Raw genomic sequence first — 12,068 nt, 5'->3', positions numbered from 1 at the left:
AAGACCCCCAATGAGATGGATTGGCCAAGTGGCAGCATCGATGGACTCAAGCGTGGCAACAGTAGTGAGGTTGGCCCAGCATCGGGCAGTGTTTCATCCTGCTGTGCATAAGGTCGCTATGGGTCGGTACCGACTCGATGGCACTTAACAACAACAACCCAACCTAATACCACTAATTCCATAAAGTAGCAGCCAGAAGGAATAGGGGAGAAGGGAATAGTCTGAACTCATAGTGTAATATGGCAGAACTCTTAACATCATTTACAAAATTATGAGCTTCTAAATACAGGAGTCCTGGCATGGTGCTGTGGGTTAATGTGCTGGGCTGTAAGGTTGGTTTAAACCGCACAGTCGGTCGGCTGTTTAAACTCACCAGCGGCGCCTCAAAAACCCTCTGCAGGGTCCCTATGGGCTGGAACCCACTTGACAACACTTAAAACAACAACAAATACGGAGAAGATAGAGCCAACCTCTTTAATGTCTCCTTATCTTTTCCTTCTTCTGAGTAGAAGGCGGTGAAAATTGCTTCCAGGTAAAGACTGGTGAAGGAGGCGGTGTGAACTGTGGCAGAAGTGAAGTTTCTCTTCACTTCAAAAAAAATCCCACTAGAATTGGAATGAAAGTAATAGTAATAATATCATTGTTGTTAGCTGCCATTGAGTCAGCCGCCTCCAACTCATGGCAACCCATGCACAGTGGAAAGAAATGCTGAAATAATATCATAAACCCACCCTGCTGCTATCAGGTGATTTCCAACCCTGCAGGGCAGAGTGGAACCGCTCACAGGGTTTCTAAGGCGGTAAATCTTCCTCTCTCAGAGTGACTTGGGGTTCAAATAACCAAACTTTTGGTTAACAGCCCAACACTTAACCCACGGCACCAGCCCTTGGCTTTTCCTTATTGATGGCAAGTATCCTGATTTTTAGGTTTATCTTTTTCTTGCTTTTTAAAAATTAAGTGTTAACACATATATATGTACCTAAGTACTCTGTTCGGAGTCCTGGTGTGGCACTGTGGGCTAATGCATCAGACTGCAAAGTTGTTTGAACTGCAAGGTTGATGGTTCAAGCTTACCAGCTGCTCCTTGGAAACCCTATACAGGGTCGCTATGGGTCGGAATTAACTCAACGGCACTTCACAACAAGTACTGTGTTATTTAGTTATTTTATTTGTTTTGAACTTTATAAAAGATACTCTTCTGGGGTTGCAATTCTAGGAGCTTTATTCGCAGCAGGTAGCTATGTAGTTCATTCAGTTATACTGACTGTTGTGTGAGGGTCAGACAAAAGGGATTGTTACAAAATCGTTGTTGTTGTTAAGTACCATCTAGTCGGGTCCAACTCATAGTGTCCCTGTGTAGGATTTCCTACGAGGGGTAGCTGGTGAGTTTGAACTACTGACCTTTCGGTTCAAACGGACCTTGAGCTCCAGTGTTTATCTTATGGAGCCACACCAGGACTTCCAAATCATTAAACAAAAATCTCAAAATGTGAAGCTATTGTTTCTCAACATAGTCTCCAAATAGAGTACTCACTTCTGGAGGTGGTGTTTCCATTTCTTTAAGCCTTCCCCCAAAGAAGCCTACACTCTTCACTTAAACCTCATCAGAATAGCACTTTGGGCACACTCGAGGCACTCAACTCATTCCTTTAAAATGTTCCTTGAGTTTGGGGAGCAAAAAGAAGTCTGAAGAGGCAAGATCAGGGCTGCAGGTTGGATAGGGCAAAGCTTCCCAGTGAAATTCTTGTTGGACAGCCTTGCTACCCTCGAAAACGAGTAGGTGCATTGTCAGAAACTTTCCTTGGTGCCACTTTCTTGGACTTTTTCTACCAAATTTTTGGTTAAAACAAATTTCAATTTTCTGAAAACTTCATAGTAAACACCATGATCATCTTTTGTCCTTTGAGAAAATCTATCAAGTTTACCATCCCACCTCAAAGACAACATAACCTTCCTGAGCTGGCCTGTCTACCTTGGATTCAACTGGCACAGTCAAGCCGCTTGGCAGCCACTGTTTTTATTGGCATCTCTTTTGGAAGGCACTCTAATGAGACTAAGACAAGCATTACTGAGAGAACTTGTCTGTAGCTATCTACTGATCACATAGATATGTTTAAACATGTTTTGGTTGGAATACACCCATACATGTATGAATTGAAACCATAACAACTATACTTTTTGTGTGCGTTTAATATATTTTATTTTTGTTGTTGCTAAGAATATACGTAGCAACCCTATTCAGAGAAGCAGCGACACCGGAGATGGAGGCAGAAATGATGACATGGAGAGATAGAACAGCTGAGGACTCTAGACTCATGGAAAGAGAAAGGCTGTGTGCTGGTGGCCAGGAGGCAGGCTTGCAGAATGTGCCCTTTGGTTGTTTAAATTATTATAGATTCCTGAATGTTTTTGTGTATATAAAAAACAAAACACAAAGAAAAAAGCAAATACTGTTGATTGATGATGCATGAAGGGGATTGTAATCATGGCAATGAAACGAAAGATAGGATGAGTACAGAACTGATGTTCTTCCATGTAAACTATTACTCAATTCACAATAAAACCTTAAATTTTTTTTTAAAAGAATATACATAGCAGAATGTACACCAATTTAATAAAATTGATAATTTCTGCATGTACAATTCAGTGAAATTGATGACAGGTTTTGAGTTGTGCAATCCTTCTCACCCTCTTTTCCGAAGTTGTTCTTCCCCCATTAACATAAACTCCCTGACCCCTAAGGTTCCTTCCTATCTACTCTTTCAAGTTGCTGTTGGCAATTTGATCTCATAAGTTAAGTGCCATACATAGAGTTGGTTCTGACTCATAGCAAACTTGTATAGGGTTTCTGAGGAGCAACTGGTGGGTTTGAACCAGTGACTTTGTGGTTAGCAGTCCAGTGTTTATCCTACAGTGTTTATCCTATCACATCAGGATTCCTTGATCTCATATCTCATCCTGGGAGATGCAAGCTCATTGCTTGAGCCTACAGCTTCAGCTCAGGGACCTTGTCGCATTCGCTGAGCTTGGAGCCGTGGGGGCCCAGGACTGCCTTCCCCAGGAATGAATAATTGTATTCCACCTCCTGGTAGGGACTTAGGAGCCAGGGAGGAGCCACTGGTGCTGCCGCTGCTGCTGCTACTACTGTTTTTGGAGCTCTGGTAGCTTAATGGTTACGAATCGGGCTGCGAACAGCAAGGACAACAGTTCGAAACTACCAGCTGTTATGCAGGAGAAAGATGAGGCGTTCTGCTCCTAAAGATGTACAGCCTCTGAAACCCTGTACAGGGTCGCTATGAGTCGGAACCGACTCCACAGCACACAGCCAGCCAGCCAGTGACCTGACCCCCAGTCGCATTTTCAGTGCCTTCCAACCTGAGGGGCTCATTTTCCAGCACTATATCTCACAGTGTTTCTCTGCTATTCACAACGTTTTCAGTGACTAAAGATTTGGAAGTAGTTTTTAATAACCTCATATGCATGCAAAAGCAGGACAGTGAATAAGGAAGACCGTAGAATAATCGATGTCTTTGAGTTATGGTGTTGGTGGAGAATATTGAAAGTGCCATGGGCTGCCAAAAGAACCAACAGATCCGTTTTGGAAGAAGTGCAGCCAGAGTGCTCCTTGGAGGCCAAGATGGGCAAACTTCGTCTCTCGTACTTTGGACATATTGTCAGGAGGGACCAGTTGCTGGAAAAGGATATCATGTTTGGTAAGGTGGAGGGTCAGAGAAAAAAAGGAAGACCCCCAGTGAGATGAGATGATTGGCCAAGTGGCAGCATCGATGGACTCAAGCGTGGCAACAGTGGTGAGGTTGGCCCAGGATCGCGCAATGGCACCTAACAACAACAACAACATCCCTGACCGCGGCCACTGAGGCTGCTGTTACTGTTACTGTTACTACTCTTCTGCCCTGATCCTGGGCCCCTGCTATTCTGTTGCCACGACTGTTACTGTTACTCCTGTTGTACCCTGATCTCGGGCCACTGCTGCGGCTGTGTACTACTATGGTTTCTTTGTTTTACTTCATTATACAAGGCAGTTTTCAAAATCATTTCTGAAAATCCTAATGAACCATTAAAGAGGCCATATTATTAGAGAAAATGAAATTATTAAGATGCACTAAGAGGTCTGACTGTCTGTATTAAACACGCCATAACAACATAGAAAGTGCTGTGCTTATAACCCGACCTTCATGTTTCAAATGAAAAATTGTATAAGCTCTTTTTTTTTTTTAAATGAGAAAATAAATACACCCTTCCAGTACATGAAAAAAATGACAAAAAAAAGAAGAAAACTATTTCTACCCCACTTCCTTCTCTTTTCTTTCCTTTTCTTTTTAACTGCCTTCCCCATCACCCAAGTTAGCATATGTCTACACTCTGTTGTTGTTATTAGGTGCCACTGAATTGGTTCCAACCCATAGTGACCCTCTGTACAATGGAATGAACCACTGCCCAGCCCTGCGTCGTCCTCACAATTGCTGCTACGCGTGAGCCTTTTGCTGCTGCCTCTCTGTCAAGCCATCTTGTTGGGAGCCTCCCTCTTTTTCACTGCTCCTCTACTTGACCAAGCATGATAGATGTCTTTGTCCAGGGACTAGTCCCTTCTGAAAATATGTCCAAAGTATGAGACACGAAGTCTGGCCATCTTGGCTTCTAAGGAGCTTTCTGGTTGTACTCCTTCCAACACAGATTGCCTTGTTCTTCTGGAAGTTCATGGTACTTTTAATATTCTTCTCCAACCCCATAACTCAAATGCATCAATTCTATGGTCTTCCTTAGTCATTGTCCAACTTTCACATGCATATGAGACTATTGAAAGTATCATGGCTTGGGTCAGGTGTACCTTAGCCCTCAAACTGACATCTTTGCTCTTAAACACTTTAAAGAGGTCTTGTGCAGCAGATATGCCTGATGCAATGTGTTGTTTGAGTTCTTCACGGCTACTTCCATGGCAGTTGCTTATAAATCCAAGCAAAATGAAGTCTTTGACAATTTCCATCTTTTCTCCATTTATATGGATGTTGTTTATTGGTCCAGTGGTGAGGATTTTTTTTCTTCTTTACATTGATGTCGGGGACCCGCCTCGACATAGGGGTTCGGTTCATGAGGAGGGGATACCTGACGGTGATTGCAATATATCAAGAATACACAGAAAGAAACAAAGAGAGAGACAATGAGGTACCCCAAAGCCAGGGTGGATACATCACTGGTGGGCAGGCTTGGGACTACAGGCATCATGGCCTCTGCAGGCAGCAACTCACTGCCCTGCAATCTTTACTGCATGCCTTCCAACCCGTAATGCCCTGCAATCTTTACTGCATGCCTTCCAACCCGTAATGCACTGCAATCTTTACTGCATGCCTTCCAACCCGTAATGCACTGCAATCATTACTGCATGCCTTCCAACCAGTAATGCACACCTGGGGAGGCCTGGGCCTCTGTTTTATTTTGGGGAGGAGCTTCACACCCAGCTGGGAGGGACTTAGGCAAGGTACAGCTAACATCAGTACTTTTCCAGACATTCAGGTAACTTTACATCGTACTTCGCTGGTTCGAATCCCAGGCCAGCAACTTGGATTCTCAGGCCCAATTAACATATCTATAGCCCCTGAGGTCAGTTGAGGGAAGGTGAGAGTAATGACAAAAGCTTGGGCGGAGTCCCGCTGTTTCTGTTTCGGCTTCCTGAGCCAGGTTTTCAGGCTGCACCTGGAAAACGATTAGGGTGGATGGGTTCTTTGTCTATAGAACAAGAACCAAGAAGTAGCTAAAATATTTTTAGTTAATCCTTTGGAGAAAGGCTTAACCTTGCAACTTTTAGTCTCGGCTTTAGGAAAATATCACATTTATCTGTGGATTATCAAAGGCTCCATGTATTAATTTGATATATATAACTGAATATTAAGATGAAAGCAATTTGCCATTAACTGCCAGTGGCCTCATTTGTTACACTCGGCCCTATAGGGCCTCTAATCTCTGACTAGTCTTACACGGTCCGCAACACATTGAGGTGCAACCCATACCAAAGTCTATGGTCTTTGATCTTCATCAGTGAGTATTTTAAGTCCTCTTCACTTTGTCAGTAAAGAAGGTTGTATTATCCGCATATCGCAGATAGTAAATGAGCCTTCCTCCAACCCTGATATCATGCTTTTATTCATATAATCCAGCTTCTTGGATTATTTGCTCAGAATACAGATTGAATAAATATGATTAAAGAATGCAACCCTGGAACACACCTTTCCTGATTTTAAACCACCAGTGTCCCCTTATTCTGCTTCTTAGTGTATGCACAGGTTCCTCATGAGCACGATTAAGTGTTCTGGGATACTCATTCACCATAATATTGTCCATAGCTTGTTATGATCCACATAGTCGAAAGCTTTTGTATAGTCAAGAAAGCACACATAAACATCTTTTTTGGTATTTTCTGCTTTCAGTCAAGATCCATGTGGCATCAGCAATGATATACCTCCTTCCACATCCTCATCTGAATCCAGCTTGAACCTTGGGCACTTCCCTGTCTATGTACTATTGCTGCCATTTAAAAATTATCTTTAGTAAAATTTTACTTGCATGTGTTATTAATGATAATGTCTGTTTATTTCAATATTCCATTGGATAACCTCTCTTTGGAATAGGTATATATATAGATCTCTTTCAATCAGTTGGCCAGGTAGCCATCTTCCAAATTTCTTGGCATAGATGAGTGAGTGCCTCCAGTGCTGTATCAATTTGTTGAAGATTTCAATTTGTATTCCATCAATTCCAAGAGCCTTATTCTTTGCCAATGCCTTCAGTGCACATTGGACGTCTTCCTTTTGTATCATTGACTCTTGATCATATGTTACCTCTTGAAATGGTTGAACATTGACCATTTCTTTTTGGTACAGTGATTTTGTATATTCCTTCCATCTTCTTTTGACATTTTCTGCATCATTCAATATTTTGCCTAAATAATCCTTCGGTATTGCAATAATTTTTGTCTCAGTTCTTTCAGCTTGAGAAATGCTGAGTGTGTTCTTCTCCTTTGGTTTTCTAACTTCAGATCTTTGCACATTTCATCATAATACTTGACTTTGTTTTCTTGAGCTGCCCTTTGAAATTTTCTGTTCAGCAATTTTACATCATTTCTTTCATTTGCTTTAGCATTTCTACATTGGAAAGCCAGTTTCAGCGTTTCCCTGACATCCATTGTGGTTTTTTTTTTTTTTTTTTCTTCCTTGTTTTCTTAATGACCTTTTGCTTTCTTCTTGTATGATTTTCTTGATGTTGTCCCACAACTCTTCTGATTTTGGGTCATTAATGTCTAATACATCAAATCTGTTTTTCTGATGATCTCTGAATTCAGGTGGGATATGATCAAGGTCATATTTTGGCTCTCGGGGACTTGTTCTAATTTTCTTCAGCATCAACCTGCACTTGCACGTGAGCAATTGATAGTCTGTGTCCCCAGTCTGTCCCTGGCCTTACTTTGGCTGATATGGAGCTTTTACACTATCTCTTTCCATAGATGTAGTCAACTTGATTTCCCATCTGATGGAGTCCATGCATATAATAATCTTTTATGTTGTTTAAAAAACTATTTGCAATGAAGAACTCGTTGGTCTTATCATGTGATCCCCACATTTTCCAACTACTGATCCTTATTTGTTTCCAACTTTTGTATTCCAAATACCAGTAATTATCTATACATCTTTTTTATTTTTAATCTATACCTCTTGAGTCAGTTCCAACTCAGTGATCCTGTATAGGGTTTCCGAGGAGCAGCTGGAGGGTTTGAACTGCTGACCTTGTGGTTTGAAGTCCAGTGCTTATTATACAGTACCACACCAGGAGTCCAAAGAAGTTGGTAGAATTAGTCAATTTCATCATCAACATAATGGTTGGCACATAAATTTGAATCAAAGTGGTATTAACTGGTCTTCCTTTTAGGCACATGGATATTATTCTATCAGGCAGCATTGTACTTCAAGATAAATCTTGAAATGTTCTTTTTGATGATGAATGTGATGCCATTCCCCTTCAATATGTCTTTCCTAGCATAGTAAACTATGTGATTGTCAGATTCAAAATGGCCAATATCAGTTCATTTCAGTTCACTGCTGCCTAGGATATTGATATTTATGTATTCCATTTCATTTTTGACAAGTTCCAATTTTTCTATATTCATATTTCATACATTCCATGTTCCAATTGTTAATGGATGTTTGCAGCTGTTTCTCCTTATTTTGAGTTGTGCAAATAAAGGTACTAAAGGCTCTGCTTTGAGGAGGCAGCTCTTTCCCAGTCATATTTTGAGTGCCTACCAATCTGAGGGGCTTATTTTCCTGCACTTTATCTGACAATATTCTGGTGCTATTCATCATATTCTGGTACTAGTTGACAGTGTTTCCTTCCTATTCACAAGGTTTTCAGTGGCTAAATATTTGGAAGTAGTCCCCCTTTCCTTTTGAGTCTTAGTCTGGAAGCTCAGCTGACACCTGTCACTTGCTGGCATTCAAAATACCGGTGACATCGCTTCTAACATCATAGCAACATGCAAGCCGTCACATTGTGACAAACTGACAGACAAGTGGTGGTCTATACTCTACCCAGTGAACATTTCGACCTTCCATCCCACCCACATTAGCCATCACAGGAAGTTTATAATAGAATGAAAACCTTTTTTTTTTGACTTTTTAACAGTAGTGGGCTCATACAACATCTGCCCCTTGGTGATCAACTAATTTCACTTAGCGTAATGTCTTCTAAGTTCTTCTACAGTGTTTTGCAGATTCATCGTTATTCTTCGGTGTTGCATAATATTCCATTGCATGTATGTACCAAAGTTTGTTCAACCATTCCTCTGCTGATGGGCTGGCTCCAGCATTTTTGCTATTGTGACTAATGCTACAATGAACTTGATCATGCATATATTTATTTGTGTTACAGCTTTTATTTCTTGAGGATATACACCAAGTAGAGAGATTGCTGGATCATACGATATTTCTATTTCCATCTCTTTGAGAAAATGCCATACCATCTTCTGCAGCAGCTGCACCATTTTACAGTCCCCGCCAGCAGTGTAGGAGGGTCCCATACTCTCCATACCCTCGCCATCATTTGTTGTTTTCTTCAACTTTGCTATTAATACTGGAGTAAGATATCTCATTGTTGTTTTGATTTGTATCTCTCTGATGGTTAATGATCATAAGCATTTCTTCATGTTTGTTGGTCGTCTGAATATCTTCTTTGGCGAAGTTTCTGTTCATGTTCTCTGCCCATTTGTAAATTAGATTGTCTTCTTCATATTGAGGTGTTGAAGTGTTCTATAAATTTTAGACAGTTGCCCCTTGTCTGAGATGTCATTGCCACAAAATTTTTCCCAGTCTATGGCTTCTCTTTGTACTCTTAGGTGAAATCTTTTGATGCACAGAAGTGTCTAATTTAGGAGGTCTCAGTCATCTATTTTGTCTTCTGTTTGTGTGTTTTCAGTTATGTTTGATAGTGTATTTATGCCATGTATCAAAGCTCCTTAGTTTTCTCCTATTTTTTCATTGATGATCTGTATAGTTCTAGGTTTTGCTCTTAGGTCTTTAATCTATGCTGATTATGATGTGTGATATGGGTCTTTTTCCTTTCCTTACAAATAGATTTCTAATTTTGCCAGCACTATTTGTTGAAAAGACGATCTCTTCCCTATTTAATGCATTTTGGCCCTTTGTAGAAGAAAAACTATGTATAGGTGGATAGATTTATTCTGGGTTCTCAGTCTGTTCCATTGATTGATACATCTTACATTGTATCAGTACCAGTCTGTTTTGACTGTTGTGTTTTGACTGTTGTTGTAGGTTTTGAGATTGGAAAGTTGGAAAGTAAGAGGCCTTCTATTGCTCCTATTTTGTCCTTTTTTTTTTTTAGTAATGCTTTGCTTATTTGGGGTCTCTTTTTTTTCCATGTGAAATTGGTGATCAGTTTTTCCATCTATTTAAAGAATGATATTGGAACCTTGATCAGGATTGCATTCTATTGCCTTTTAACTTTTTCACAAGGTTAATTCTTCCTGTCCATAAACATGGTATATTCTGTCATTTTTGTAGGTGTTTTTTGGTTTCTTGTCGCTTTCTTTGTGTAGGTCTTTTGTTTTTCTGGCTAGATTTATTCCTAAGTATTTCATTTTTTTGTGGTTGTTGCAAATGATATTGTTTTCAGAGCTCTCTTTATTAATATAAAGGAATGCAACTGATTTTGTATGTTGGTATGCTATTCTGCTGAATCTTTCAATGAGTTCCAATAACTCTTGTGCTGAGTTTTTGGGATTTTCTAAGTATAGGATCATGTCACCTGAAAATAGAGTTTTACTTCTTCTTTGCCAATTTGGGTGCCTTTAATTTCTTTTTCTTGTCTTGTAGCTGTGGCTTAGACTTCCAGCACAGTACTGAATAAGAGTAGTGATAAAGGGTATCCTTGTCTGGTTCCTATTCACAAAGGGAATTACTTCAGTTTCTCTCTGTTGAGAGTGATGTTGGGTGTTGGTTTTTAATGTATGCTTTTAATTATGTTGAGGGATTTCCCTTCTATTCCTATTTTGTTAAGTGTTTTTATCAGGAATGAGTGTACACCCCCAGGGAAGCTCCCACTCTCTCGGCGGTTGAAGCCACACGGAGGTGAGCACCTCAGTTGTGAGTTCCAGGGCTTCTTTCATTTCTGCTCTAACCTTCATTATTTCTTCTCATTCTCATTTGATTCAAGGAAATTTCAAAATTTCATTTATTGTTTGATCTATTACCCAGAAGTTTTCAAGCAGCATGTTGTTTAATCTCGATGTATTTGATTTTTTTCCCCTTGATTTTCCTGTTGATTTCTAATTTTATAGCATTGTGATCTGAGAAGACACTTTGTAGTTTGGGGTTTTTTTTCACTTTTTATTGTGAATTGAGTGAAGAATAACAGACAAGATCACCAGCTTTGCATTCAACAAATTAGACATTTGTAGTATTTTGATGTTTTAAAATTTATTGAGGTTTGCTTTGTGGCCTAACATATGATCTATTCTGGAGAATGTTCCATGAGCACTAGAAAAGAATGTATATTGTGTATGCTGTTGTTGGCTTAAGTACTCTGTTTATGTCTACGAGGTCAAGCTGGTTTGTTGTTTAGTTCTTGTGTGTCTTGTTGAGTTTCTTTCTAGTTGTCCTGTCCTTCATCAAAAGTGGTGTATTAAAATAGCCTACTCTTAATGTAGAGTTGTTTATCTCTTTCTTCAGTTCTGTTTGAGTTTGATTTGTGTATTTTGAGGCTGTTTTATTGGGGGCACAGATGTTTATTATGGCTAGGTCCTCTTGTTTGATTGATCCCTTACTCATGATACAATGTCCTTCTTTGTTTCTTGTGCTGATTTTTACCTTAACGTCTAGAGACTTTAATCAAAGATTAAAATTGCTACTCCTACTCATTTTTGGTTGCCATTAGTTTTTTCTATTTGAATTTTAGTCTACTTCTGTCTGCCTTTTTTGTGTGGTTCTGCTGGCTTCTTTGTTCCACATAATTTTCTGTGCTGAGTCCATTTTGTTTGTGGATTTTCTTCACTTCTGTTGTTTTAAGGTTTACTAAATCTTTCTGATTTTCCCCTTTTTAGTTTTGATGCGAAGGTGTATAATTATCTTTGAGGTTAACCTGTAATTTATTAATTTTTTCCTCATTTAAAATAGTGTGTTTTATCTTCAAATCTACTTGACTTACTTGTTTAAGGAAGTTCTGTATCTATACTATTCTCTCTTTTTTTCTTTGTGGTTGACTTCATTAAAAATTGATATTTCTGGTTTCCTATATTCAGTTTTGCATGTTTGTTTTACTTTAAATACTTCTATGTCTAGATTAAGCTCTGGGTGGTGGTGTCATGTATGTTAATCTCAGGTTATGCATCCATATAAGTGAAGAAAAGATTGAAATTGTCAAAGATTTCTTTTTGCTCAGATCAACCATCAACGTTCTTGGAAGCAGCAGTCAAGAAATCAAATGATGTATTGCATTAGGCAAATTTATTGCACAATACTGCTTTAAAGCAGTGAAGCACAAAGATG

The sequence above is a fragment of the Chrysochloris asiatica genome, unplaced genomic scaffold (assembly GCF_000296735.1).
Source record: "Chrysochloris asiatica unplaced genomic scaffold, ChrAsi1.0 scaffold00007, whole genome shotgun sequence".
In the NCBI taxonomy this organism is placed as follows: domain Eukaryota; kingdom Metazoa; phylum Chordata; class Mammalia; order Afrosoricida; family Chrysochloridae; genus Chrysochloris; species Chrysochloris asiatica.
This window is presented reverse-complemented; position numbering follows the sequence as displayed.